Source organism: Agelaius tricolor, unplaced genomic scaffold (assembly GCF_023055355.1).
Source record: "Agelaius tricolor isolate 1412-34295 unplaced genomic scaffold, bAgeTri1.0.p SCAF_9, whole genome shotgun sequence".
In the NCBI taxonomy this organism is placed as follows: Eukaryota; Metazoa; Chordata; class Aves; order Passeriformes; family Icteridae; genus Agelaius; species Agelaius tricolor.
The window spans coordinates 10256017-10263268 of NW_027269269.1; the positions used below are offsets into that span (position 1 = coordinate 10256017).

General features: G+C 35.6%; 1 long non-coding RNA gene across 3 annotated transcripts in view; it reads left to right on the forward strand.

Moving 5' to 3' along the window:
- Window positions 1–6678, forward strand: part of LOC139593357 (uncharacterized) — an 84335-nt gene extending 77657 nt beyond the window's left edge. For 2 of the 3 annotated variants that reach the window (XR_011680264.1, XR_011680266.1), the window contains 2 exons: window positions 957–1301; window positions 3977–6678. This is a non-coding gene — a long non-coding RNA (uncharacterized lncRNA). The remainder of the gene's footprint in view (window positions 1–956; window positions 1302–3976) is intronic. The other variant, XR_011680265.1, reaches the window with a different exon arrangement.
- The last annotated feature ends 574 nt before the right edge of the window (window positions 6679–7252 follow it).

Below are 7252 nucleotides of genomic sequence, written 5' to 3' on the forward strand. Positions count from 1 at the left end.
CTTTGGGGACATGCAGTGCCATTTAATTGGCTTGTGTAGATAGCTTGCTGGTTTTTGATACCTTAATAAAAGCTTCTGGTACACCTGTCTTTTCACATTTCCTTACAATTAAGTGAATAGCAATATGGTCAACAAGTGCTTAACAAGCACAGAACTTTATTAAACTTCCATTTATGAACCACAGAAAAAATTAGGAGCAATGAAGTCAGAGTAATCAATGCTAAAAAGAAATAAATAAGCCCTTAAACTAAATTTTGAAGTTTAACTTGCAGAAGTGAAGTAAGTGAGAAAAGGAAAAAGCAAGCAACATAGTTGTGATATTCTTGGCCATCAGCATCCCTTTGTTTCTTTTTCCCATTTCACCCCCTCTGAAGCATTTTTCATCATGAATACTGTACTCAGATTTGTCCTTCAAAATTTTTTTGTTAATTCTATGGAAGTTATGTAGTTATCATTTGTACAAATAAAACTTTTTTTTTTTAATTTTCCTTTTCAGGATCTCATGACTCTGATTCAGAACCATAAGTAGAAATTAGCCCAATTAGTCAGGACATGTCCCCACTAGAGCATCTCAGTATGTTTGATTTTACTGGTCACAGCCATATAAGGTAACTGCTGAATCTCTAGATCATCATTCAAGGAACCAGTTTTACTGTTACATTATATATAAATATATTTTCATTTTACAGCAAATTCAGTGAGTACCAAAACAATTATTCAGCACTGGAATGAAGTTAAAAAAGAGAGAAAACAATTAAATACCTTGTTAAGATTAGGCCCCAAATCACATTCATTTGTATTCTCTTTGAAGGTATTTCAGTCCTAACTTAAAATTAATACTGTTTTTCCTTTTTTTCCCCCTTTATCTTTTATTTTCTAATGGATGTTTTTTCTCCTTTCCCCTTTTCTGGTGTTGCATAAGAGATTGAGTAAAGGCTCTAATTTTTTCTATACAGAACACCCTCCTTTGCTTCCTACTAGATGTTTTTCTTTGCAATGGAATATTACATCATCATCCAGGACTGTACCATGATATTTTTGAGGTTAGTAGCACTTCTTACTGTCCCTTTTCTCAAGCTCTTTAATTACAAATATTAATTAGCACCCTCCTGTCTTCTGTTATCTTCTCCTTCTTATAGGCTTCTGAAGACATAGGGACTTAAGAATGGCTGTAAAAGGTCAGATTAAAGATCCACTTGGCCCAATAGTTTCCAGTAACGCTTAACACATGTCCTGGAGAAAAATTTGAAGATGATAAGCAAACAGAGGTGCTCCCTTCTTCTTTCCTCCCAAAACACCAGGTAATATGCTACTATGGACTATCTGAACTAGCAATAAGATCTTTATTCTTATATTCTTAATTGCCTTAGAAGAATGTTGTTTCCAGTAATCTTGAAAAACCTTCTGTGTCTTATCCTGAGATCAGTAGATCAGTAAATGCATAGATGTCATACTAACCACTCTCTTTTTTTTTTTTTTTTTTCCTCCTGGAACATTGTGTATAGGTTAACCAGTCCAGAAATATACCACAATTAGGAATGGTTTGGTCAATTAGTCAGATTTAGCCAAATCTCCCTTCTTTCTTTCTCACTGCTTTTCATATTTTCTGTTTTATGAGGATAGTATGCACCTGTGTAGAACCCCCATTCTCAAACAGCAATAGACATCTACCTGCATTAGCAGCAGAGTCATCAGTCCATGTAAGTTTTGCCAGTGGAGCCCTGAAACAATGGCAATGAACTGAGATATATCATACATTTCAGGCTACTCAATGCACTCAAAATTGGAGTTTATATCTAAATTTTGCTGTATATTCTTCTGTAGCAATATGCAGCTAGAATGACTGTAAATGTGTAAGATCATTAAAATCACTTATTTTTCAAGCACATATAAGGAAAAAAGTTTTAACACTTCCGCCTTGCTGTCCTCCTTCATATTTTATTAATGTAGCTCTAGTTCCTTCTTGCTGAAGCAGTTTCCTAGTTAAATTTAAAAATCAGGAAATTAGTCTTTAATTTCCCTTTCATTTACATTCCTGTGTTGCTTGATGTATGGTTTCAGAGTTCTGAAAAGAAATAGGCTTGCTGTTTTTAAACTCCCTTCAGCGTGAACACTGAAAGCTTCATTTCAAGAAGCACAGGAGAATAATTTCCAGTTAGAATCTAGCAATATGTTAAAATAAAGATTATTTATCCATTGGTCTTGGTTCCAAAACTGAAACTTATGGGCAATGAAAAATGGTATTTTAGACAAATCTATTGGTCTCTGTGCAACCCTTTTGTGCTCCTGTGAGTTATTTTGATGTGTTCGGAGGGCAAAATACTAGGAATGAAAATGGAAAACCAAGAAAAATGTCACGTAATTTTAAGAAATGCTTGAATTTACATAGAAGGTAATGTATAGAGTCTTTGGGTGAAGATGGACACAGCCTGTCTAGCTCCAGACATTGAGAAGACAAAGCAAACCTTTCTATAACCCTTATTCCAAAACTGACTGAGAATTTCAAGACAAATCAAGACAAAAATCATGGTAGTTCAAAACTAGAATCATCATGATCTGATGCTCTCTGTCTCCAGGCTCAAGGCTGAGGAGGAACCAATAAATGTCTCTCTCCCTTTTCTACATTTCTCTTTAGCCCTTATCCCATGAGAAAGATGCAAGCTTTTAGGAAAATTGTTTCTTACTGCCCTGGGGTTTGGGGTTTTGTTTAGGTTTGGTTTGTTTGGTTTTTTTCCTTTGGTTGGTTAGGGTTTTTTTTTTTTAATTCCTATTGAGAATTTTATGAAGACATCAATCATATAACAAAACACATATGAATTGCATGAAAAACAACAGGTGCATGAGAAAATTAGTGGGGTTCAGTATAACAGAAAAAAAATGTTTTCATATTTAACTGAAGATCTGCTTTATATTTATTTTAGTAGAAAAAAAATACTATTGTTTTCCATACTTTACTACTTGCCTTTTAGATCTGAAGAAACAGATTTTTTCTTTCCTTGTAATACAAATATTATTTTTCATTTAAAAGTGCAGAAACTTAGGATGAAATATAATGCTTTCTTCTTTCTTTGAAATGCCTTGTGAAATGAATTTTGCTTTTTTTCTTCAGAAGTTGTGCTGTGACAGTAGATTCTGTAAATCAAAGGATTACAGTAACTATTAAATAGGCTTCAATAATTCTTACTTTGCATGTCCTGGTCTCACCTTTGGTGCATAGTTTCAGAATCTGGGAAGACTTTGTGCTACACAGCCTGCACCTGTTGAGAGTGATGGTGTACTCCCTGTCCCCCAGCCAGACCTTTAATTCCCATAACCCTGCTCAAGTGATAAGTACCTGTGGCAGTCCTAATGGATGTGACTCGTTGTGATGGCTGCATCCCTCTTGAAGTGGATTCAGGGGAGATGGGAAATACAACAGCCAAGGGCTAATTTGAGCATGTGCCAAATAAAATATGGCTTGTATGCAAATATTAGGCAATCATCTTACTCAATAAATAATAAGGGCCCAGTGCCTGTTTAACTTTCCTACATGGCTGTGGGCTGCATGTCAGGATCTCCCCTGGAGCAGGAACACCTCTCAAGGTTATTCCTCCAGTGTGAAAAATTCCTTATAGGGTCAGATACTCAATAAGTGAATTGGGAATAAGTAAAATAAAATTTTGTAATCTTTGAAAAATAGCGTAAAGGACAGATTGTACATATATCGTTGTTTACACAAAAAAACATTGCAAGTTTGAACTTGAAGTGAATCCAGCTGCACTCTGAGAAGGAGTTTAGAATTCAAGGGGCTCCTTTCTGAACTTCATGACTCAACAGGTGGATCTCTCACAGTTTTGTCTTATCTACTGTGCAGTAGATACTTGTGTAACTTGCCATCAAATCTCATTATACCACCATTGCATTTACTATTGAGTTTTGTTATAATAATAAAATATATTTGTTATAATAATAAAATATATTGTTTCTTCTCTCTTAGGAGCAAAGTGCATGACTCCGCCTGTGGCACTGAGAAAACATTACCTGAATATTTCTCCTAAAGATCCAAGTTCTCTCTGTTTTCCTCAATGTTGAAACTTATTTAGAGCATGGTAAAGAAATTATGACCTGTACTAAGAGGTTTTTTAATCCTACCTATGTAATGTAATACCTAATTCAAAATACACAAGACTACTGATAATAGGAACTACTAAAATGAAATAATCCAAATTTCAAACAACTTGGGATACAATCTTATTGTTTAGTATGATAAAGCTGTGTAGAGTGAACTAAAAGTGACCAAATAATTGAACTTAATGTAAAAGACAAATGAATTTTTGAATACAGTAAAGCTGAAACAATCTGTTCCTCAGGAAAAATGAAAGGAGTGTGAAAAACCTATAAAAACCCAAAAAGCTCTCAAAAAACAATGAATACAGGATAAAGATCTTACATAAAACAATTAGGAAAAGTTGCAATGTATTAGTAATAACAGGTGGATTAGGAGTAAGATTTACTTACAGAGAAAATGTTTAATGTAGTTTAGAAAGATTTTCTACTGTACAGTGTAGATTGAGAAGGGACATTATCCCTCAGAAAAAAAAGTAAAATTTCATTATCTAACTTATCCAAGTCCTTGTGATAATTTTTACTTTTACCTTAAATGAAAGGTTGCACTTACATGAGTTACTGCCCTGAAGATCAAGACTTGAAACAGAAAGTTTAGTGAGGAAAGGAACACACATTCTGATTTCAAAAGCCATCTTCTGACATGCTTATCCAAGCACCCTATTTTTCCTAAATTCATTGGGAAAATGTCCATATGTAGGATAATGGATCATAAACATTTTATCTCCCAGATGACCGCTCTAACCTCTAGAATTGGGTTAATCTTTAGTTTTATTAGTTGTGATTATCTTGTCTTCTTTTTCCCCTTTACAAGAGTGGTCTCCTACCTACATCACAGACATTAGGAATAATTTTTTAAGCTATGTTGCATTCCCATTCTTTAAGATTTTATGCAGTCATATTCCTTTTGACAATATTCCAATACATTCATCAATATTTCATTACTCAAGCAGATTTTTGAGGCTAAGGTGGATCAGTGTCTATAGCAAAGGAAAAGGATCACCTTTGTCATTATATCTGTACTGCAACAGTCAAGACACTTCTTAAAAATGCTGTTTCTTCTGGAAAGAGACTGAATATGCCTCTTAATTCTGATAAAATCCCCTCAATAGAAAGAATTTCTTCTATTTCTTAACACATCTCACACTTTTCTATTTTATTTCAAAGTAGATTTTTTTGACTGACAACTGCTTTTAATTGCATTATTTGTGCAGAGTTTAGGTTCCACAGAAAAACAAATAAACAAAATATTACTTCTAGACTTCCTGTTTGGGGTAATTCCTGTTTGGGTATGTGTGTCTGTGTGCGTGCATGTGGACAAATATGGCAGATAAGCAGGGACACCTATTTCTGTAAATACCAGGAACTCAAAGATATTTGAATTGTAAAACACTGGATTACTAGTTTGGAGGTAGTTAGACTATTTCAGGCAGCCAGTAGAACTGTCAAATAGAAGTACAGAAAAAGAAAGCAAAATGAATTCTAGTTCAATTATACATAAAAAGATAGGAGAGTGGTTTTTAAATTCTTTGCATCTTGTAGAACGGCAAGTGTGTGTTCTCTTGTACCCAAACACATCATTAACATGAAAAAACACATTATGAGGGGAAAGAGTTTGCACAAATGAAAAGCAGATTGTATGTTTTTCAAAGATATAGAGCAGAAAAAAAGTGTGAAAAAAATTGAATACTTGAAAGTACTTTAATTAATGAAGATATTTTTTAAAGATATAATATTTCTTCACAGCATTTCTCTGATGTTATTCTCAGTCTGTTTCTCATCTTGAATAAAACTGCATGTGCTCCTTCCTGCTAACTAGTTCTGAATCTGGCAATATCCACTGCTTATAGCATCTTCCTCATATAGTAGAAAGATTTCACGTTTTTAGTCCAGTATTCATGGTTAGAAAATCAAACTCATAACTTTCCCTAAATCTATAACAAACCACCATCCTAAAATGCAAGATGTATTTGTTTAACACAATAAAATGGTGAAATGTGGAACTTTGGTATATCTTGAACATTCAACAGGAATTTCAGGTTTCTATATAGATTTTGTGCATGGAGTTGTATGATCAGTGTGAACTATTTTTCCCATTTAACTAAAAATGTTTTAATCTGTACTGTCCTGCCTTTTTGAAGTGGAGTAATCTCAGGTAAATTTACATCAAACATATTGCAAGGATAAATTTGGTCCCATCCTGTTGCAGTGTGATGTAATATCCTGTTTCAGCTCTCCCAGTTCCTCCCTCAGGTGTGCCAGCAATCTCTCCCTTCCCCTCCCCCTTGCCCCCTTGCTAAGTGCTGTCCCTCAGCCTTAACATTCCAGCAAGGGCATTGTCTGATTAGCAAAGTTCAAAAGATGCCTCTCAGCCCTGGCAACATTGGGCTATCCAGGTGTCACTTGTCCCCTGAGACTTCCCCCCTCCCACCTGGTTGGTGGCACACCTACCCCTTCCCTCCCCCTCTCCCTGGGCTTAAAAGACATGGTGACCACGCGGTTCTTCGTTCTGTTGGAGCTGTTGCAATATTCAGAGGTCTGTGATTTAGGAATAAAGCTCTGGATCAAACCCTCCAGCAGGACCCGTCTCCTTTTTCCTTCACCATCGCCTAAAGCCTTTCCACCAGAGGTAAACCTGAGTTCCTGCTTGCCTGGACTTGTCCCAAGTGCCAGCTGCAATACCCAGCTAGCCAGGGGTGTCTCTGGGGTGAGACCACCACAGCTGCCGCCCTTGGTCCAGCAGCAAGGCCAGACAAGCCCAGGCACATTCCATCCAGTAATTTGGGATTTTATTCCAATACCATCCATATCTCCATTTTTAATTTGGTCAGTGATGAGAGATAAGAACTTCTAGATCATGATTCATCTTGACCTAAAATAGACAGCTAAAATAGGTCAAATGAGTCATACTCGGAAAAAATCTGCTCTTTTCCAATTGATTATAAAGAGAGCCTAGAGGGGAAAACCATAGATAAAGAGGTTTCTGTGATAGATTCTAATGTTACGTGTCATTAATCCAGACCTTGATACATTTCCTAACAAGCAACACTGACAGCATGCATGACTGCAAAAGCTTATCATGTTTTCAAAGAAATGGACATGGAAATCGGAATTTGAAGGAATAATGCTGATCAGTTCATGATTGTAA